Source organism: Rhagoletis zephyria, unplaced genomic scaffold (genome assembly GCF_001687245.7).
Source record: "Rhagoletis zephyria isolate East Lansing unplaced genomic scaffold, Rhagoletis_zephyria_1.1 Rzeph_scaffold_03977, whole genome shotgun sequence".
NCBI lineage: Eukaryota > Metazoa > Arthropoda > Insecta > Diptera > Tephritidae > Rhagoletis > Rhagoletis zephyria.
The window spans coordinates 3,056-26,288 of record NW_016161060.1 but is presented as its reverse complement, the minus strand read 5'-3'; the positions used below and the strand labels follow the sequence as shown (position 1 = coordinate 26,288).

Genomic DNA, 23,233 nt, shown 5'->3' with positions numbered 1-23,233 from the left:
TTGAATACCGTAACATACGGTATGGCCTCAGCCCCTTTTCTCGCAATTCGATGCCTTTTCTTCATAGCTGACTTGTTCCATGATATCTATCCTATAGGTGCAAAGGTTTTGAAGGAAGACCTATACGTTGACGATTTGTTAACTGGAGCTGATAGTGAGAACAGGCTTGAGCAAATTCGAAACGAAGTCACTGCAATGCTCGCGCAATCAGGACTTAATTTAGCAAAATGGAGTTCAAATAGTTTAAACTTACTTTCAGACACGAAAACTGAGATTCCCATAAAAGCAAGTGATGAAAACATCACAAAGGCATTGGGTATATCATGGAAACCGAAGGTTGACATGATTTGTTTTCGTTTTGATTTTGTCGACATTCAAAACTCACTAAGCGTTCTATTTTGTCAACCGTGGCTAGAATTTACGATGTATTAGGTTTGCTAAGCCCAATCACAATTCGATGCAAAATACTAATGCAGGAGTTGTGGATTCGACAGATTGATTGGGATGAGCCTCTGCCTAAAAGCTTAGCCGATTTATGGCTGCAAATAGCAGACGACTTGCCATTAATTAATAAAACACTTTTACACCCTGTTTCAGTGAAATTCATGGTTTCGCTGACGCATCATCGCGCGCATATGGCTGCGCAATCTACGTTAGGACGTTCGTACAAGGCTCTTTTCAATGCACGCTTCTTATATCGAAATCAAAAGTAGCTCCCATTAAAACTCAGTCGATACCAAGACTTGAACTGTGCGCAGCGTTGCTTCTTAGTAGGACATGGAATTACATCAAACATAAACTTTTGAGCTACGTAAAGAAAATATACTTCTGGATAGATTCAAAGGTCGTCTTGCAGTGGCTCAAAATGCATGCATCCACACTTAACTGTTTCGTTGGAAATCGTGTCTCAGAGCTCCAAGAAAACAGCAATGGGGTTTCTTGGAGGCATGTCCCAACAAAATGCAATCCAGCGGATGTTGTATCGCGGGGATGTAGTGCGGCAGATTTGCTTACAACAATGTGGTTTTCAGGACCACCATTCCTTCAGTGTAACGAAGATAAGTGGCCTATATTAGACACGTGCACTGATACCCCAGATATAGAGCGTCGGAGCATTGCATCTTTCAAGTGCAGCATTAGCAACAACGAAGAAAACATTCTTATGAATATTATTGAAAATTGTTCTTCTTTTCCAAAATTCTTCGCATCATTTCATACGTTTTCCGCGTTTTCAACGGGGTTTCCACCAATCTGAAATTAATAGCAAAGAATGTGATGCATACGTCTACAAGCGAACTTGACCAAACATTTTGGCGAATCATAGCTAACATACAACGTATTGAATACAATCACGAAATCGAGAGCCTTGAAAATGGCAAATCTTTACCGGTAAGCCTCCAAAGGCTTTCGCCTTTCCTTCAAAAAACGAAAATCGGCGAGAGAAATTTCTTGATTCTTAGAGTCGGTGGTCGTCTTCGAAATGCCGACATGTCGTATGAAGAGAAACATCCAGCTCCTCTACCAAAAACACACCGTTTTACTCATCTTTATGTTTCATTTCANATGGAATTACATCAAACATAAACTTTTGAGCTACGTAAAGAAAATATACTTCTGGATAGATTCAAAGGTCGTCTTGCAGTGGCTCAAAATGCATGCATCCACACTTAACTGTTTCGTTGGAAATCGTGTCTCAGAGCTCCAAGAAAACAGCAATGGGATTTCTTGGAGGCATGTCCCAACAAAATGCAATCCAGCGGATGTTGTATCGCGGGGATGTAGTGCGGCAGATTTGCTTACAACAATGTGGTTTTCAGGACCACCATTCCTTCAGTGTAACGAAGATAAGTGGCCTATATTAGACACGTGCACTGATACCCCAGATATAGAGCGTCGGAGCATTGCATCTTTCAAGTGCAGCATTAGCAACAACGAAGAAAACATTCTTATGAATATTATTGAAAATTGTTCTTCTTTTCCAAAATTCTTCGCATCATTTCATACGTTTTCCGCGTTTTCAACGGGGTTTCCACCAATCTGAAATTAATAGCAAAGAATGTGATGCATACGTCTACAAGCGAACTTGACCAAACATTTTGGCGAATCATAGCTAACATACAACGTATTGAATACAATCACGAAATCGAGAGCCTTGAAAACGGCAAATCTTTACCGGTAAGCCTCCAAAGGCTTTCGCCTTTCCTTCAAAAAACGAAAATCGGCGAGAGAAATTTCTTGATTCTTAGAGTCGGTGGTCGTCTTCGAAATGCCGACATGTCGTATGAAGAGAAACATCCAGCTCCTCTACCAAAAACACACCGTTTTACTCATCTTTATGTTTCATTTCAACATAAAGCGAATTTACATGCAGGAGCTAAAGTTTTACTCAGCATTCTTCAACAGCGCATATGGGTTGTAAATGCGCGAGAGGTTGTACGCAAAGCGGTGCGCAATTGCGTGCATTGCTTTCAATATAAGCCCAAACTTATAAGCCAAATTATGGGCGATCTACCCAAAGATCGCGTAACAGCTCAAATTCCCTTTACTGTATGTGGTGTAGACTTTTGCGGCCCATTTTTGACTTCCTTTCGTTTACGAGGAAAACCGCCATATAAAACATATGCGGCGATCTTTATATGCTTCTCTTCAAAGGCCGTTCATATAGAACTCGTTTCGGATTTGACGACGAATGCATTTTTGCTCTGTTTGAAACGCTTCATTTCCCGGCGCGGCGTGCCATTTCATTTATACTACGACAACGCAACAAATTTTGTCGGCGCGCACAATAAACTCCAAGAATTTCAAAGGAACCACTTTAATCAAAAATCTCTTGATACAGTGTTGCGCTACAGCAGTGAAGTTGGCTTCGAGTTTCGATTCATACCTCCTAGAGCACAACATTTCGGTGGACTGTGGGAGGCGGCAGTGAAATCCACAAAAACACTTTTAGTAAAGAATATGGGTCAAACAAATTTAACTTACGAAGAGCTTCAAACACTTTTTGTAGAAATCGAGGCGATTTTAAATTCCAGACCTATAGTTGCTCTCTCCAACGACCCTAATGACGGACCAGCACTTACACCAGGTCACTTGTTAATTGGTAAATCACTTAAGGCTTTACCATCTGAGCAAACAGATATCAACAAGAATATAGCTTCCATGACAAAGTTTCAGCAAATTACTTTCTTAAAAAATCAATTTTGGCAACAATGGAGGCGCGATTACTTGCGAGAACTACAGCAGCGTATGAAGTGGTATAAATCAGAACCAAATGTTAAGCTCGGACAGGTTGTTATTATCCAAGAAGAAATTTGCCACCACAGCAATGGCTTCTAGCTCGTATCCTAGCTGCAAGCACGGGTGCTGATGGAAAGATTCGAGTAGTAGACTTACAAACAAAAAAGGGTATTATACGACGCGCAATCCACAGGCTTGCTCCTCTACCCATTGTGGAAGATGCTTGAAAGTTTAGAAGCTTTCAACGGGGAGAGTATGTTGGGTGAGAGGGCTATTACCAACAACATTTAGTCCGTAGAATTATTCGTGTATTATTTACTTTATTCAGTATAATAAGAATAGTTCTACAAGCATCATATCACTCATTTAGTTGTTTACACTCAAATTCTAGCTTTAAGACAATTGAGCATTGAAGCTCCTTTGTGAGCTTTCTCACATTTAAGCTCTACATATGTACTTAGCACTTCAATTTTAATGTAACTATGTAATTAGTTTTAGTTCGCTCAAGGCAATGGAATAAAGAAGACTTAGAATTCACACGTCTGGTGTTTTTTATTTGCCTTACCTCAAACAGTTCTTGCAAATAATAGTATTTTGTGGTTGAAATGACTTGATCGCCGGCAGGAACTAATCAACTTTTTTGCCAAAACCAAAGCAGACGGGAAGAAAAAATAGTTGTTCATTAACGATTTGTCCAAATATCGTTCTTGAAACGCGCTACTGCTTACTAAATTTGTAAAAATCAAATTTTCTCTCTTAGTTGTTATATATTTCCACACCATCACAGCAGCTGGCTGTCAAACCGAAACCATAAAAGATACCAGAACATTAAATATAAAGCAGATACCATTTAACGTGCCTCAATGTCCTTCGCGTAAAGAGCGTTGCGAAAGCAGCTGTGGGCCAGAGCTGCAGCGAAATGCCTTGCTGTGCGTTAAACATTTTAAAGCAGCACATTTCATAAATGCACCGGGAGGTACAGGAAAGGCACGTTTGATGCCAAGTGCTGTTCCTATGACCCTTATGCCGGAAAGTCCCTCCAACAACACTGCAACTCATAAATTAAAAACATAAAACAACATACAAATTAACAAATTTTAACTAAAAAAATAAATAAATAGAAACAAAACTTCAAATTTACTCAAAAACGTCAACCAGCGAAATGTAATTTTTTATTTTTCCTTACACACGCTCATTTTTATTTTTACTCTCCCGAAAACTTTGACTTTTGTAGGTTCGATGTCAATTTGGCTTCTACCTGTTTTTATTGTACCATGACTTTGAATTTCTCAATTTTGACAATTCTGATCTAAAAGTAAACGAAACCTCAGAAACTTTAAATGCACTGCAATTCACTAATACCTATTTCCGCAAAAATCACCTTTTTCATATTTTCCTTGTTAAAAGTTATTTTAAATCATATATTTTTATCGCCTTATTCATAAAAAATAAAAATTTTAAAAAGCTTTTTAAATTGCCGTTTGCAAAAATTTTTCAATTTATAAACCTTTTTTAAAGCTACTTTAGTTTTTGTGAATAAGGCTATTAGATTTTAGCACAATTAAAACACGTTCCCTATCGAAAAATTTATTATTAAGAAAATTGGCTGTTCTCACATTTTCTTTCAACATCCAAATCGACTTTGTTTACTGGTTGTACAGATATGTCATCGCCGCCAGGACGGCGCAATCTTGTATTCTATCTTTCTTGTCAAATATGTATTATATCTAACTGTCATACTACTATTAATGGTAACCATATTCATTAAAATCGTTTCAATTCGTAATAAAAGTAGTTTACATACTTCTAGTCTAAATATATTTTTTAATATAAACTAGCTTTTTTAATTCTAAAATAAATCAACAATCTCAAGATTTATAAAAAATTTGTCTTAAAAAAATACGTTCCAAAGCATCCTTGTTGATATCATAATTCAAATGCAAATTAGAATAGAAATTTTGATGCAAAAGATTTTCCGCGGTATTCATCATACAAATTTATCACCTTACTTGTCCGTATGTCGCTCTGGAAAGAAATGTATTTTAATTTATATGTTTTCTTAAAAATAAATGCAAATTTACTTATTTTTTCCAACGGCAGGCACGAATATGGTATTCAAAGAAATAATGGCTACGAATCTTACACACATTGTTGTATTTTAGCGCAAAACGATAAGTTTCACAAATATTTTAAATTATTTCCTGGAACATACACATTTATCGTTATTATTGGAAATGCAAGACTTGGCATGCATTTTTAATTTCTTATTTAATCAATTCAATGAATAAAAACACATTTTTCTAAAATATTTCTCAATTTACTTTTTAAAGATTTTTCTGAAACTTGAATGTAACTCTGTGCGGAGAATAAGAGAATTGAAAATCAGATGATCTCAGCTGTTTTCAAATGTAAACAAAAAAAATGGCGCTTTCCATACTTGCAAGCGTATACAATGATATGACACGCTCAGAACAAAAACGACGAATATTATAAGTCAGAGCAAAAATGAACTATATTTTTTTTCTAGAGCAAAAACGAAACGAATCCACAGCGTACATGTGATCTTTGTGTGTATGCGGTGGTTTCTGCTGTAAAATGTAGCAGCGAAAACGTTTATTTGTACATTGCAATACTGCAATCGGTTTTGTAGTCTCATGTCCATAATTTGCGTATGCTTTTTCAACCTGTAAGCAAGCCACCAAAACAGTGTTAAATCAGTTACAAAAGAAGTATTTATGTTTTTAGTGCCTTCTTACCGCGTTCTTCAACCCGTATTTTAAAGTAATGGAAGATGAAAATCATGGTAAATATTTATATTTATTTGCTAGGTAAGAGCAATTATAGTATTATATCTTATTTACAGTAACGTTTACTCCCAGAAAACGACAAAAGCGATTAGAACATCGCAAAAAAAAGCTTGTCATTAACCGCAAAGTAGACATCACTGGCCAAAAAATTAATTGGCTGAGTGCAAGAAAAATTTTGCAGGAACGGAAAAATTTGTTTCGTCTTATTTTTATTAACGAAAACTTGACACAGGTTGCAAATTTAAAGAAAAAAAAACGTGAATGAAAAAGATTTCGCAGAGGCAGAATTGCCCTACTTGTTTCCGAGTGGGAAAAAGATCTCACAAGCTAAATATTTGGACCTTTTGCAATTATTGACCTTCATCCCTTTAGAGTGTCGCTCATTTTACGAAAATTTGACCTATGAAAATAGTTCGGATGTTGACTACGGTTTTGCAAGCCAAAGTGATGAAGAGACTAACTGAATAATTACACTAGTTTACAAGATTCTGACCTGTGGCATTTGGCCATCATTACCTACTCATGCAAAATTTTGTCCTTCACGTAGAAAAGTTTTCGAGTGTTGTGAAACTTCGTTTTTTGGAGATCTGAAGAAAAATTTCAAATCTTTTATATAGTTAGTTGGCCAATCTCATATTTCTTTTTACATTAGTGAAGATTATTAAATTTGCTATCACCTACAGTCGTGTGAAAAATAATAGGGAAACTACATTTTGACCAGTTTTGGCTATTTTTATTTCGCTTTTTTAATGTTTATTATTTTTTATAAAAATGCAGCTCATTATTTAACAAAAATCATATAAATCAAAATTTCAAACTTTATAGAAAAATTTAAAAAAATTTTACAACTAACTTTTTATTAAAATTTTTTAGATACGCAGTTTTATAGCCTTTTAAATTCTAGCTTAATAAAGAGCGAGTTTCAAGTGGCTAAGAATTCGTGTTGGTTTTTTGACGCATTTTCACGCATTTTCTTCCATATAAAGTGTTATTGACAATTTTTTTTCTGTATGGAGAAAATAATACCATTCGCAAAAAAAGTTATCAAAACTAAACGCGAATTCTTACCCACATGCAATTTACACTTTATTAATAATTAGAATTTTTCTAAAATTCGTAATAAAAAGTTTGTTGTAAATTGGTTCGATAATGTACTGTATTTTTATAAAAAAAATAATAAACATTAGAAAACGAAAGAAAAATAGCCAAAACTGCCAACTAAGTATATAAAAAAATTGCAATTAAGTGGGTCCACTTTTTTCTTCAAATCTCCAAAAAATTAAGTTTATCTATATCTCGAACACTGTTCTACATACTTGAAGGGGAAAATTTTGCATGAGTAATGATGGTCAAATATCGGAGGGCAGGTTTTTTCTTAAATTTGTGTCTACGTGCTATTTATAACATATTTCATACCATAATATTTAAATACTATATTTGTGAATTATAATTTAATTTTGTTTCTTTTAAATAATAATTATAATTGCTTTGTGAATTTTCTGATAATTATTTATTTTATTAATAAAACAAAATTTACTTATTTTAATTAATATTAGGTTTTCTATTAATTTACATAACTTGCGTTGGTAGTTTGCTACAGGTTGAAGAAGCATATGCAAATTATGGACATGAGACTACGAAACCCATTGCAGCATTGCAATGTACAAATAAACGTTTTCGCTGCTACATTTTGCCGAACATCGCAAACGCAAAAGCAAAAGCAAAAGCAAAAGCAGAAACCACCGAGCGCGCACGAAATACCGCATACACACAAAGCTCACACGTACGCTGTCGATTTGTTTCGTTTTTGCTCTAGAAAAAAATATAGTTCATTTTTGCTCTGACTTATAATATTCGTCGNTCGTTTTTGCTCTAGAAAAAAATATAGTTCCTTTTTGCTCTGACTTATAATATTCGTCGTTTTTGTTCTGAGCGTGTCATATAAACTTCCAAGTTATATAATACAAAAAATAATAATTTCAAAGCCTTCTAGTTTGTTTCTGGTAGTAGTCTCTAAGTGTCGCAGTTTTGGTGTGTTCACCCTTTGGTTGAACATAATATTTACATTAAAGAACTGACATTTTCATTATTCTGCAAAACCCGCTATCAGCGCATTTTTTTATATAAATAGTTACAATTCGAATTGCAATAACATCTATCTGATCTTTAAACTAAAATAAAATGAATTAAAAGTAAAATCCTAGTTTTAATATATAGGGTGAATTTTTAAGACATACGTGGGTACTTAAAATTATTAACACTTAAAAATAGCCGTCAAAACAGTTTTTTTGCTCTCGTGAAAAATTAAGTTTTTGCAGATAGAGGGTATTGAATATAAGCCCTCGATATGTCCTTGAACAACAATCCACAAATACATTTTTCCGCCAAGGATTATATTTCGTTCAGGTATACAGCATAACTGCTACAAGTAGCAAACTATTTTGGGGGTGTTAAAGTTAGTTGTTTTTGTTTCTGCGGCACAAACGATATATTATCCTCTTTACTTATTTTTCTCTGTAAAGACAAAATACATGCATATGTACATTAGGGTGGTCCAAAAATACACGTGAAAAGGTAAAGTCGGAATTTTTATGCTCTCACCCCCTAGGATAGTTCTATACCGATGAAATATACCCCTATTTTTAATTTTAAAATCAAAAAGTTTTAGAGGTCGCTCAAAGCGCCCAAAGTTCTCCATGTATTTTGTGTGGGGAAAAAATAAATTTTCGTAGAAATGGTATAGAATTCTTAAAAATCAATATTTTTCTATCGGATAACTCTGTTTCTCTGCAGCAGACTTCCAATAATAATACTCAATTGTTTATTTATGTACTTATATTACAGGTGCTATAAGGGGTCAAAGTTCAGGTCTTCGAAAAAGTAAATTCCTTAAATTGCAAACAATTTTGAACGGCACCCTGAAATTGTGCATATGGAAACTGTTCATACGAAGTAATGCATATAAAAAANCTTCCAATAATAATACTCAATTGTTTATTTAACCATATTTTAATTGCAACTATAACTTATAATAATAATAATAGATTGGCACTTACACATATGTTAGTGCTTGGCCGAGCTTCTCCTCCGACTTGTGGCGTGCCTTGATGTTGTCACACAAAGCGGAGGGACCTACAGTTTTACGCCGACACCGAACGGCGATTGTATTTTTATGAGAAGCTGTTTTTTCGTGGCCATTGCCTGCCGAGGGCGACCGCTGATAAGAAAAACCCTTTTCAATATTTTTTGCGATGTTGCTTTGACCAGGGCTTGAACCCATGTGCTGATGAGTGAAAGCGCTCACTGCTTACCACTACACCACAGCGGCCGACTATAACTTATAGGCCCACCAAAAACCCACAAAACCCTGAAAAATTCAATGGGGAGAGCAATAAAAAATCGAAAGTATCCTGAAGATAACCAGAGTTTTCCGATCGAAAAATATTGATTTTCAAGAATTCCATACCATTTACACGAAAAGTTGTTTTTCCCCATATGAAAATACTTGGAAAACTTTGAGCGCTTTGAGCGACCTCTAAATATTTTTTGATTTCAAAATAAAAGAATAGGGGTATACTTTTTTTCGATATAGAACAATCCTAAGGGGTGAGAGTATTACAATTCCGACTTTACTGTTTTTGTGCCACCCTAATGAACATACATACATCCATATATAAATATGTGTGTTATTTATGTACATATTTATGTATACAGCTTTAAAAAATATTTTACTAAATAATCTATGCTTATGTTTATAAATAAATTTTATTTTTTTGCGTTCTTTGGTTGCACCACGCCCGCTGCGAGTCCGGCGGCTCGCAGCATGAAAGCAAACGCACCCGTGGCAGGAAAAAGAAAATTATATAAAAAAATTTATAACTAGCGACTGCGTGCAAGTTTCCGTGTTTTTTTTTCTTTTAAATAATGTATTATAGAATAAGGATAGATATTCAATTTAAACGATTAAAAAAGCTGATCGAGAAGTAATAAATATTTCCATTTGTTTATGCAACTTTTTTATAAAAATTAAAAATTTTACACAAAATAATGATTTTTTGAAAAATTTAAACAATCAGGCTAAAGTGTGTCTACTTAACTATTATCGTGAAAAAAAAACACCAAGATACATGCTATGAATGAAGTGATAAAAATAACACTGTACGGCAAAATCAACTTTTTTCTGGGTATTGGACCAAACCAATTTTTTAAGAGTTTGAGTCATATGTAAAACAGTGATTTTTCCGTTTTTCGAAGTTGGCCTCCGAAGTTCGAAATAGGACCTTTGGTAAAGAATTATATTTAATTATTGCTTGTAAATAACTAAAAACCTAAAAATATAGACGCAGTCCTCCTTTTGCTCTTATTTAAATGGTATATAACTTTTTTTGTGCAAACTTATATTACAGGTGCTATAAGGGGTCAAAGTTCGGGTCTTCGAAAAAGTAAATTCCTTTTATTGCAAACTATTTTGAACGGCAACCTGAAATTGTGCATATGGAAACTGTTCATACGGAATAATGCATATGAAAAAAACCTAAATAATGCATATGAAAAAAGCCGAAATAATGCATATATGCACAGTTTCGGTTGATAACCGCAATAATGCATATGAGAAAAAACGGAAGTTATGCATATGCACACTTTCGTTTGAAAGCCGAAATAATGCATATGAGAAAAACAAAGTAATGCATACATGCACAGTTTCGGTTGAAAATCAAAATAATGCATATGAGAAAAACCCGAAATTATGCATATGCATACTTTCGCTTGAAAACCGAAATAGTGCATATGACGAAAACCGAAATAATGCATACATGCAGAGTTTCGGTTCAAATCCGAAATAAAGCATATGAGAAAAACGAAGTAATGCATATATGCACAATTTCGACTCAAAACCGAAATAACGCATATGAGAAAAAACCGAAATTATGCATATGCACACTTTCGGTTGAAACCTGAAATAATGCATATGACAAAAACAAAGTAAAGAAAGTGTGAAAGGCGAAGTTATGTCAAAACCCGAAATAGTGCATATGTGTTACTAGTTGCGTTCCAGGTGCTCACGATATTCACGATATACAGTTTTTTTTGCAGGAAACGTTCCAGGTACTAAAAAACCTGCAAGTCAAACCACTACTGACAGTTTGGCCGAGCTGTAAGCTGTAAGCAAAATATGTATATGTAAACACACACTAAGGATAAGCGCAACCTTTAGCACAAAAAATGTAAAATGCAACCATGTTAATGTAGAGAAGATACCCTGATGATGCTTAAAATTGAAAAACGGTCATTACTGCGAAATAAACCGAGCGACTCATACGTAATAACTGTTTTATAGACTTAAACGTCATTCACTTTCATGTACACATAGATGAATAAATATTACAGACTCTTATCTCCTTTAGTTAATAGGACGATCCAACATCGGCGCATTTTTTCAAAAATGTCTTATTGGGTTCTGGCAAAAGATTCGTTTCGTGGATGGCCTTGATCTTTGAAAAAATATAATTTAATTTGTGCACTCTACCATTCGGTGTAAAATATCCACTTAGTTTCTTATTTGGCTTTTTGAATGATTTGGTTGGTTTTAGTTATTGTATCACTTCTTCCGATAAACAAAAGCGTTCGTATAATATTTTCCCGAAAAACAGTCAAAATTGCGTTTCACTCGGAATCAATAATGCCAATCTCCTGAATTTCAAATCGCGGGAATACCAATTTCGCGTCAACTTCAAATCACGTCATAATTGATAATAGAATTGTCCCGTCGTTACCACGTCGAGCATGACAACGGAATCTATAATAGGCTTGATTTGAAATATTAAAGTAAATGAATTTGAGTTTGTAATGGCCTTCTCTGATGTATTGGTTTAGTGTAAATGAAACTAAAGTATTTTTTGAAACTTTGTGAAAGATAACAAAAACACATTTCTGAAGATGCTAAAATGTTTATCGAAACTTTGTATAGTAAACTAAGCCCTTTGACCCTTCCTATGCATAGTGTATGTAGCTCTGTAGACCAGTGCTGTGCAACCGGTAGTTCGCGGGCGCCTAGTAGCTCGCGACCTGTATTTTAGGCGCCCCCAAACAAAGAGATGGAAGAAGAATGCTCTGAGGCGAACTACGCCATTTCCGGCTGTAAATGCGAAAGTATCAATTGAAAATGAGAATCGTCAATTGTAAATGCGAAGGTGTCAATTGAAAATGAAAATCATCAATTGTAAATTAGAAAGCTTCAATTAAAAATTTGAATAGCTATCTGTAAATGTGATTAGGCAATTGTAAATCAAGATATTTCTGAAATCCAAAGACATTAATGAAGAAGTTCTCAATAACCATGTAGATAAGGCTATCCGACTTGACATTTTTAAATGATATAAATGCAAAACTAAATAATCTCAATAATTCCTGCGGGGTACAATCCAGCTTATTACGTGGAAAAATGTCTTCAGTTACGATCGAGCACGAACAGGCGATGCAAGAATACAAATGCAAAGATCCGTAACTAACAGTTTTTTTGCGTCAAACGATGTGGGGACTTTTAATTCTACGAAATGCACCATAATCAATCAAAAAGTGAATTTGTGAATTTTGAGTTTTTTTAGTTACGGCCCTTTGCCGATTTTTGCATTTTAGATGACGAATTGTTCTCTATGGGGAACGTGTTACCTTTTTCCAAAAAATCGATTTATGAATTATAATGGAAACACTACTATATCAATTAAGAGGAAATTTTTGTTGTCACAATATGTGTATAAATTTACTTTATAAATAAAGGTTTTTGAAGGCATCAATCAAGACTGAAGTTAATTTAGGCGGTGCTCGTAAATCATAGTAATGGTTTCAAAATAGCCCTCGGTGCGAACTCGTTTGGACACCACTGCTGTAGACTATTGCGTTTGCCTATAGTAGAAACCTTACATGGTCAAATTGTTTGGTCAAACTGCGTTTCAGTGTCATTTTGATTAAAGGGACCTTGCATGGTCTATTTGTTTGATCAAACTATGTACGTGTCTGTGTAATCTGATGATTTTACCTACACGCCTCACACAACCCATCAAATTTCAGTTGAAATAAACAAACGGCAATAACGCAAAATTTGCTTTATTTCACTTTTAAATGGGAAATAATACCAAAATCTGAGTTTTGCTTTATTTCCAACAAAGGTTGGAAATAAAACAAATTTTGCCGTATTTCCCATTGCTTATTTATACTATTTGTAAAAAGAAGTTTACTGACAGAAGGAAAAAGAACTTTGTTTATTCCAAAAATACAATTAAACCAAGGCACATTGAACAGGTAATATCAGTATAGCAGCTGATTTGATTTTTTTCAAATTATTTGTTCTCGAAAATGTCAAATATTTTACATTTCTTCTCACAAAAATTCTAAATTGTTAAAATCTATTTGCATGTGAAACATTTTCCATACAAAACCAGCGATTAAATAGCAGCTTTTGGAAAGCTCGCCCAACTCAGCAGCACAACCGCTGATTACTGGGCCTGGCACAGGATGGATCAACGCTTCGAGAACCGAACCAATTTACTAAGAAAGAAAGTTGCATCAATTTTAATTTTTTCAATTTTAATTTTTTCAATTATAATTTTTTACCTTTTTCGTATTTCGCATGGCACGCTTTGATGTAACAGTTTTTGGCACCTTCGATACCAGAAGCAACAACAAAATACAGGCAAATGTTGTTTTTGCTCAAATGCTCTAAACCTGTTTGATAGGCCTTGAATTAAACAAAAAATGTGATATAATTCATATGAAGAAAGTAATATTCACAAAATATTTTTACTTATGAAAAGTCTAACAAAATATGGGAAAAGCATCGTCTTTAAAAACTGCTCCGCATATTGGACATAGCGCTTTTGTATGAATTTTTTCTGCATGCTTTTTAATATGTTAAAAACATTGCTGGAAAACCTTAAAATGTTTGCATGGAACCATGTCGCAATAAACAGATGAAGTAATAAAACGGCTTTCTCGCTTTATTTTCTGACATTCGTCTGCCTTATAGTCACATTTTATATGCAAATTTTCAAATAAAGCAATGGCACCTGGTAAACTCCACTATGGGTAGGATGCAGCGTGCAATAACACCATACACAATAATTCCCATTACTTGGACATTAAAAAGCATTTTCAGAAGTGAACTAGTGTTATTTTATCATTTTTCCTTTTTCTAAACGGTTATAATGCCACCAGTATATAATTGCGAAAGGAGGGGAGGGGCGGAAGACCGCTGCGACGCCGGGCACTTTCAAAATTGTATACTCACAAATCCGTCCATTTAACTTGTTCATGTACTACTCTTTGTCAAATGTAACTGGATGACTACCTACATATGTGCACTATTTTGTTTTATTACTCAAATTGTTAAGTATAAAAGTTGGTCTTATTGCTCAACGAGAAATGAAATAAAGCAAATTTGTGTTATTTCACATTCAATTGGGAAATAACACAAATTTGCGTTATTGCCGTTTGTGTTATTTCACCCACCCATTTTCAATACCACCCGTCCCTTACGCACCAAAAAATGTAATGTGATGTAACTCTACAGAATCTTTTCTTTCATTTGGTAACTATACAATTTTTTTAAGTATATTGCACTGAAATTTTTAAATAATTTTTTGACTTTTTACTCATATCTTTAAAATTTCAAAGTTCTTTTAAAAAATCCTGACGTCAGGAAAAAAACTAAAAATTGGTTTGGGGAATATATTAATTTTTTTGTGTGCAAAATTGCCTGTGGCAAGGTATTATATGTATATTGATTGTATTGAATAAACAAAAGAAATGTAGCCAAAACTGGTCAACATAAAGCGTTTATATTATTGCCACCAGTGTAAATTACAAAACCCAAAAATCCCGATATTCTAGGCAAATAATCCCGGGAGTTTCGGGACTTTAAAACGACCGGGATCCCGGGACCTAACATTCCTATTAGATATAAAAAGGTTAAATAAACAATTGGGTAATATTATTGAAAATCTCCAAAAGCGAAACAAAGTTTTCCGATCGAAAAATATTGATTTTCAAAAGATCTATGCCATTTCTACGAAAACATGTTTTCCCCATATAAAATACATGGAAAACTTTGAGTGCTTTGAGCGACCCCTAAATATTTTTTGATTTCCAAATATGAACAATCTTTTCGGTATAGTACAATCTCAATACACATAAGTTGCGTTCCAGATGCTTCACGATTTGGAGCTTTTTACATGAAGTCGTTCCAGGTGACCACCTTCCATAAGGTTTATTAATGGAGAAAAGAGCTGTTACTGCAAATCGTGAATATCGTGAAGCATCTGGAATGCAACTATAGATGGATATGTTTTCATTGAATTTTTATGAATATTAATTCAACTGTATTTATTGTTAATGCAAATGACGTATAAATTTATTAAATTGTTAGCAATTGTCTGAAAATAATAAAAATTTAGCAAAATCGTGAGCTACTTTTTAGGTACATTTCGACGCTGCGCCAACAAAAACAGTTATGTGTTTTTTAATAGCTTTTCAGGAGAGCAAAGAAACTGATTATTGGTGCCAATAGGTAATATTTTGCAAATGTCGTATTAAAAAAAAATTATATTAAAAATATGTTATTGATTTATGAAATAAAATCAATTTTTTTTTGACGTGAACAACATTTGCGCCGCTTTAAAGCACATACATAACTGTTTTTATACACGATTTAAATTTGCTTTTGGCGGTATGGAATCGTATGCAATTTGTACATAATACTGCCGCTAGGCCTAGATGCAGTCTATAGAAGTTGTGGACTCGATTAGGTAACTGCCCGTTGCTCCTGTTATGTAATGGAAAATGGTCAGAAACGTTTTTATTGGATTTTTGTAATAAAAAGTGGTGCGTGGACACATATTTTGTACAAACCATCAAATTGCCAGAGATGCGAACTGTTTTTTCGGTCAGCGTATTAACTTGACCCAATGCACTGTTTCAAAGTTGCGATGGGTGATATCCAATGAAAGCTGGTATATACAAGAAATAATTTCAATATAAATATAATTGAATTTGTATTAAATGCTTTCACATTTGTATACATTAAGCAAATTTGCATAACATAGTGTAGTAGAAATTGTAGTAGAATATTGCTAATAGTATGACCTAGATTTAGAGAATACAACCATGTAAATGCAAATGACCTAGATTTAAGAAATATAAGGCTGTAGAAATACAACTCTGTATATGGAAAGCGTCTGGGTAGAGACAAGAAAAACGAAATAAGGACATTCGTAAAATAGCATCGAGCAAGTGAACTTGTGCGTTTTCGTGATCGGCCTCTATCTTATTGCCTGCTACAGTCGCCAGAAGTGGGATTGATATCCCAAATTTTTTTAGTGTTTTGCGCCCTCGTACAAATATTCGGAGTGCATAATACCTGCTAGAGTTGCGGCAAAATTAAAAAGTTTATAGCGCTCACGGACACAAAGAAGAAAAAAAAACTAACTATATACGCGTAACAAAATTAAAGCCAGCGTGCAAAATGGAGGACACCATTGCGGTAGAAACATACACAACAACACAACTGAAAGAGTGGCTGCAGCGTTTGAGTCTTAAGACAAGCGGAACGAAGATGGACCTTGTTAAGCGTTTAAACGAAGTTCCCCAAGCGGTACGTGGAAATTGCCCGATTGCTGCCGAAGAAGCAGGTGTTGGTGAGGCTTCGCTCGGACATGATGACATACGCACACTTAAAGCAGAGCTAAGTAAACTAAAAAATCAATGCGAAATTCTAACGCACCAATCATATAGTAAGCCAAAGTGTATTATATCGGATAGGGGTACTAGTTTTACTTCAGGAGATTTTAAGGAATTTACAGAAACGCATAATATTCAGCATATTAAGATTGAACCGGTTCTCCGCAAGCAAACGGCCAAGTTGAGCGCGTGAACAGAACTATTGGGCCAATGATAGCAAAATTGATCAATCAAAAAGGGGGTACAAATTGGGTTTCTGTGTTAGAACAGGTTGAATTTTGTCTCAATAACACGCATCACAGATCTATTAACGAACATCCAAGTGTTATGTTATTTGGAATAAGACAAAGGGGCAAAGTAGAGGATTATCTTCAAGAATCGTTAAATAATGTTAGTGGAAATGAAAATCAGGAATGTCGGACTCTCGACGAGATTAGAAGCAAGGCAGCTCAAGCTGAGAATAAAGTACAAAAATATAACGAGCAGTATGTCAATAGCAAGAGAAAACCGTCAGTTAAATATGTCAGTGGAGATTATGTCATGGTAACGAATTTCGATTCACACGCCGGCATATCTAGAAAACTAATTCCCAAATTTAGAGGTCCTTATCGAGTCTCAAAAGTTTTTCGAAATGACCGTTACTTGTTGGAAGATGTAGAGAATTTTCAGCAATCCAGAACTCCTTATAAAGGCGTTTGGGCTGCTTCCAATATAAAACCTTGGTTCAAGGGTCGTGAAAGCTATGATGATCAGGAGATCACATAATCAGGATGGCCGAATTGTAGTAGAAATTGTAGTAGAATATTGCTAATAGTATGACCTAGATTTAGAGAATACAACCATGTAAATGCAAATGACCTAGATTTAAGAAATATAACGCTGCAGAAATACAACTCTGTATATGGAAAGCGTCTGGGTAGAGACAAGAAAAACGAAATAAAGACATTCGTAAGATAGCATCGAGCAAGTGAACTTGTGCGTTTTCGTGATCGGCCTCTATCTTATTGCCTGCTACAATAGTAAATTGCATAAAAATGTAAAACTAAGTATTTATCGAGGTAGATTATCACAAAACGAATGGAAATCTTTGTGTATATATTGCTTTAACGTTGGCTGTAGGCTGTTGTGTTTAGATTGATAAATTTTTTGGACCATCGTACAATAGCTCCGTTTCGTATTGCTGTAATAACAGAGCTCGTTTTTGTGGCAATGATGTCGGTATGACGCGCTGCTTACCGGTGCTTCCCCAGGTTTTTTACTTGGCCTTATAGTTGTAAACTTACCAGGAACACTCTCATAACACTGTGAGACAAATGGTAGGGGTCAGTGATCGGGAAGGGTTCAAACTACCGGGGAAAGTTATATCGGTAAAAAAGAAGTTATACGTGTCCCGGCGTTTCGCTGGGTCACGTCTAGGAATCGAGATATATCGATTTGAAGTTAGTAACTATCATATAGGGGAAATTGTCACCTTTGGTGGTCTTTTTTTTGACATAACTCGAGAACCACTAGTCCGATTTTGCTCAAACAAATTAAAAAANACCGGCAAAACTGTTGAGTATATAGATAAACGTTATATTAACAGATTAAAGGAACTGTAATTTTTAATTTTTTTAAATTGGTTTGAGCAAAATTGGACTAGTGGTTCTCGAGTTATGTCAAAAAAAAGACTACCAAAGGTGACAATTTCCCCTATATGATAGTTACTAACTTCAAATCGATATATCTCGATTCCTAGACGTGACCCAGCGAAACGCCGGGCCACGTATAACTTGTTTTTGACCGATATAACATCTCCCGTTGGTTTCATCCCATCCCGATTTTGACTGTCGCATAGTGTAATTTATAAAAGTTGTATATTCTAAATAATTAACAATATACGACTTATGTATGTAGTCCATTGCTGAATATATCGGTGGATTGAATACATTTTCTAATGTAGAGTGGACTCTGTCTACCTCCATACTTTTTACCTTTGTTAATTGTTGAATTCCAATTGCAAGCGATCAAATTAAATAGTAGAATCTATGTAGTGGAAGTAGTATGTGCATTAGGGTGGTCCAAAAAAAAGTAAAGTCGGAAATTTAATGCTCTCACCCCCTAGGATTGTTCTATACCGAAAAAAAGTATACCCCTGTTTTTTTATTTTAAAATCAAAATATATTTAGGGGTCGCTCAAAGCGCTCAAAGTTTCCCATGTATTTTATATGGGGAAAAAAAGACTTTTCGTAGAAATGGTATAGAATCCATGGAAAACAAAATTTTTCAATCTGAAAGCTCTGCTTCTCTTCAGAAGACTTCAGAGAATAATGCCCAATTGTTTATTTAAAAATTTTTTAATTTTAACTATTTTTTAAGGGTCTTCGAAATATCCCAAAAAAAATCAAATATACAAACAGAAATATACCAAAGAAAAAAAGAAAAAATAGTTTAAATTAAAAACGTTTAAATAAACAATTGGGCATTATTCTCTGAAGTTCTTTGAAGAGAAGCAGAGTTTTCAGATTGAAAAATTTTGATTTTCATGGATTCTATGCCATTTCTACGAAAAGTCTTTTTTTCCCCATACAAAATACATGGGAAATTTTGAGCGCTTTGAGCGACCTCTAAATGTATTTTGATTTTAAAATAAAAAAACAGGGGTATACTTTTTTTCGGTATAGAACAATCCTAGGGGGTGAGAGCATTAAATTTCCGATTTTACTTTCCTCCCATACATTTTTGGACCACCCTAATGTGCATACATGCAGTGACTCAAACAAATGACCACGTGTTGATTTTCTTCAAATATTCATAATGTTTTTCGAGATAATTTTTTTTTATTTTTATATAAAAATATCGTCTAAGCTTTTACTAAAACCGTGTAAATCACAGTTTCAAACTTTATAAATTTTTTTTGGAAAATTCAACAAATTTTAATCAAAATTTCAACTTTTTATTCTGAATTTTTAGAAAATTGTTGGGTATGCAGTTTTATAGCCTATACAATTTTAGTCCAATGAAGTGCAAAATTAAAACGGCTAAAAAAACGCGTTGATTTTTGAGTTTTTTTTGGTGACGGAATTTTCGCACTCTTTTCATGTAAGTATGAATTTCTTATGAAATAAAACGCGGGAGACCATCAAAAACAAAATTTCAAAATATCAACGCAAGTTTTTGTAAATTGCGCTTATATTTAAAAACCCAAAAAAAAAAATCTCAAAAATCAACGCGATTTTTAGCCGTTTGAAACTTGCACTTCATTAGACTAAAATTGTATGGGCTATAAAACTGCATACCCAAAAGTCATCTAAAAATTCAGAGTAAAAAGTTGAAATTCTGATGAAAATTTTTGAATTTTCCTTAAGTTTGTATAAAGCTTAAAACTGATTTACACGGTTTTGGTTAAAGCTTAAACGATATTTTTATATAAAAATAACGAAAAAAATTTATCGCGAAAAAAATTGCGAATATTTGAAGAAAAGCAACACATGGCCATTTGTTTGAGTCACTGTATGTATGTATGTATTTAGTTGGTTTATAATTATTTTTTACATCGAAATCAAAGCACACTCATCAGATTCGCCTGCGATCAAAAACAGTTATAAGCAAGTAAACGTATACCCGTTTTTTCAGAGTATTTCTAGTACTGCGGGCACATAGCGGTTTTTGGTCAGTTCTAAACTAAAAGATATATAAGAGAACGGAAAATGCAGTAATGCGGGCAATAGATAGTGTTAATAAAATATGCAATAAAAAAAATTGACAAAAATCACATAACTGTTTTTGTTGGCGCAGCGACCATTACTATTGTCAAATTAGGTACAATTTGAACTTTAGACTTAACATCACTGGTGACGTTGTCCGTTGCTTCTCTCTTTCTATCAACACAATTTTGTATCTTGATACGGACGGCATGTACGGAAGGGTGCTCCGTCGGTGGCTGGTTAAGCCAATAGTCGCATTACGGGTGTTTATAGCCGTAGAGACAACCATAAGGCCATGTGCAACGCATGAAAATTGAAAACCGCAGAACTGGATCTGGCTGCTGTAAATACACTTTTGGCCTCATTCATAAAAAATAATTAAGTGGCATTTTCATACAAATTTCCGATTTATAAAGGAGTTAAATCCTTCTTTATTTTTTATGAATTTTGGTATTTATATATATTGCTCTTTAAAACTTTTAATATTTAATATTCATAAACGGGAGTTTCGTATTTTAAAATGGGATAAACAGGTCGTTTTTCAGAGCGGAATGTGTTGCCAGCAAAAATTCTGTTAGAAATCTTCCAATCGTTGATAAAATCTTCGAAAATCCATAGAAGGTCTATGAAACTGGAAAAAATCTTTTCTTTAGAAATATCTTTATTGAAGATATTATTACAAAAAAACTTAAATTTTTTTATTTAAATTTTATTAATTATACAAAACCAAAACACATTTAAAAACAAAAATAACCAGTTCATCAATTCATAACAGTTTTACTTGACTAGTTCTCAAACCATACAAAAATTTGTATAACTACATATGTATGTATATTATTCAAACATTGGAATTAACAAACAAGCTGCAGAGAACTGTAAAAATATACAGGTTCGACATATGTAAGAATGTATACGTTTTAATTTAAGTCTTGTTCTCATTTAAATCTATATCATGGCACTCATGACTGTACCTTTTTAAATAATCCTCTGTATAAAGTATACCACTTAAGGTAGTGATTTCCAGTTTATTACGAATTTTTATTTTGTTCAATCTTATTTGAGAAAAAAACTCACTCTGTGCATTCATCCTCGCTATCGGATGATGATGATGATGATATCTCTATAAAGTTAATTATAGAAAATTTAATTTGTTAATTTAAATTTAGAAACCAAAATTACTTTAATTTTTGTTTTTACAAATATCGCTCCATAATTATCTTGTGGAAATTCACAGCGCCGAGTTTGTCCTGCAAGGTAAATTGATAACAAAAACGAAAAATTTATTGGCCAACTATCCTAAAAAAATCTTCATGTGCTGCCAGATATCTTCACTGTGAAGATTTTTTGTATGGAGTTTAATTTTGTTGTAACTCTTTTCATGTGAAGATTTTTCTGATTATTTATGAAAAATATCTCCATTTTGAAGATAAATCTTCACTTCTGGCACTACTCCAGGATTTAGTTAGGAAGACATAATTGAAGAATGTGTATTCAAGGCCTAAATGAAGTCGACTCTAAAGCTAGTTGCGGCTTTTTGTCATATAATTTGCAATGAAATGGCGGCAACTAACTTTATTATCGACTATAAATATGCCTCAATGTATGTACAAGAACGACTTCTCAGTAATTCCTGTAAATCTGATGGGTACTGGAACTGACTAATGAGAGCACTGGAGAGTGGTATCTCTCTTTGAAAAAGTCACATAGCGAAAAATCAAAATTCTCCAGACTTTGCTGTCATGCCCTGTCATGCGCTGCATCGGATAATTGCTTGTATGCAAAGCTCATTAAACAGATTCGATTTATGGCAGTACTCATGTTATGAGCACAATGCAAGTATAATAATCGCTTGACGCAACTGCATTTCCATTTGGAAATGAGACGAAAAAAAAATTATGAAAATTTGACTTATTTATGACTTAATTTTAACGTAATGATACCGAATTTGTATGCCCAAATTTTCATAAAAATTTTTGACAGTTAATGTCCAGTAGAAGTCCGCCATAAGTTTATAACTAAAAGATTTTATCGTTCGAAAATTTAATTTAATTAAAATTTGATTTTTCTAGTGGCATTTCATCGCTATGTTTTACAAACGGTGGCGAAGCATTATATATGCTCTCCTCTTCTGAATTGCAACGCATTTCTCTATAAGCCACGTAAGCTGTGACTCCACAAGGCGCCATCGAAGTGGAAGAATTGATCAGCTTTGAACACACTAACACAACCGCTGATAGAAGCAGTGTAAATGATGAGAACGAAGAGCACATTGAGGCGACGAATTCAACTTCCGCAACTCATTCACAGGAGACTCTATCGAGACTTGGCCAAAAACATCTTGCAGTCGACACTGAATCACAACTGCGAGGAGTCAGTGTAACCAATGGTGATAACTCGAATATGGAAAACAATTCTCTAAATCGTGGTAACGAAACAATCACCAGCTCAATGGGTGATATAACTGTAGACTCTGTAAGGGACCATTTGAACGTTGTGGCATTGTACCTTATGTACGGCGACAACTGAAGAAATTGTGGGTAAGCAAAAATCAATAGACATATCGCGCTTGGCGCGCAATACCTCGTATTCGCCAAAACACCACGTATAAGATAGTCCGAAAATTTCGCAAAAGAGCGGAGAAACTTTTTTTCTTCAGAACGTTTAAATGGTTTGCTAACTAAACTCACTAAATATGAGCTTCTACCATAATTATTTACTATTAAATTTGTGAAGTAGGGAAGCGCTGAGATAGGGTAACCAAAATAAATTTTT

At 34.1% G+C, this 23,233-nt stretch overlaps 1 long non-coding RNA gene across 1 annotated transcript in view; it reads left to right on the top strand.

The window, feature by feature from the left end:
- The window catches only part of LOC108370043 (uncharacterized), a 29,810-nt gene extending 6,793 nt beyond the window's left edge, over window positions 1-23,017 (top strand). Inside the window, exon 4 of the long non-coding RNA XR_001848588.1 lies at window positions 22,531-23,017. This is a non-coding gene — a long non-coding RNA (uncharacterized LOC108370043). The remainder of the gene's footprint in view (window positions 1-22,530) is intronic.
- Window positions 23,018-23,233: the final 216 nt, after the last annotated feature.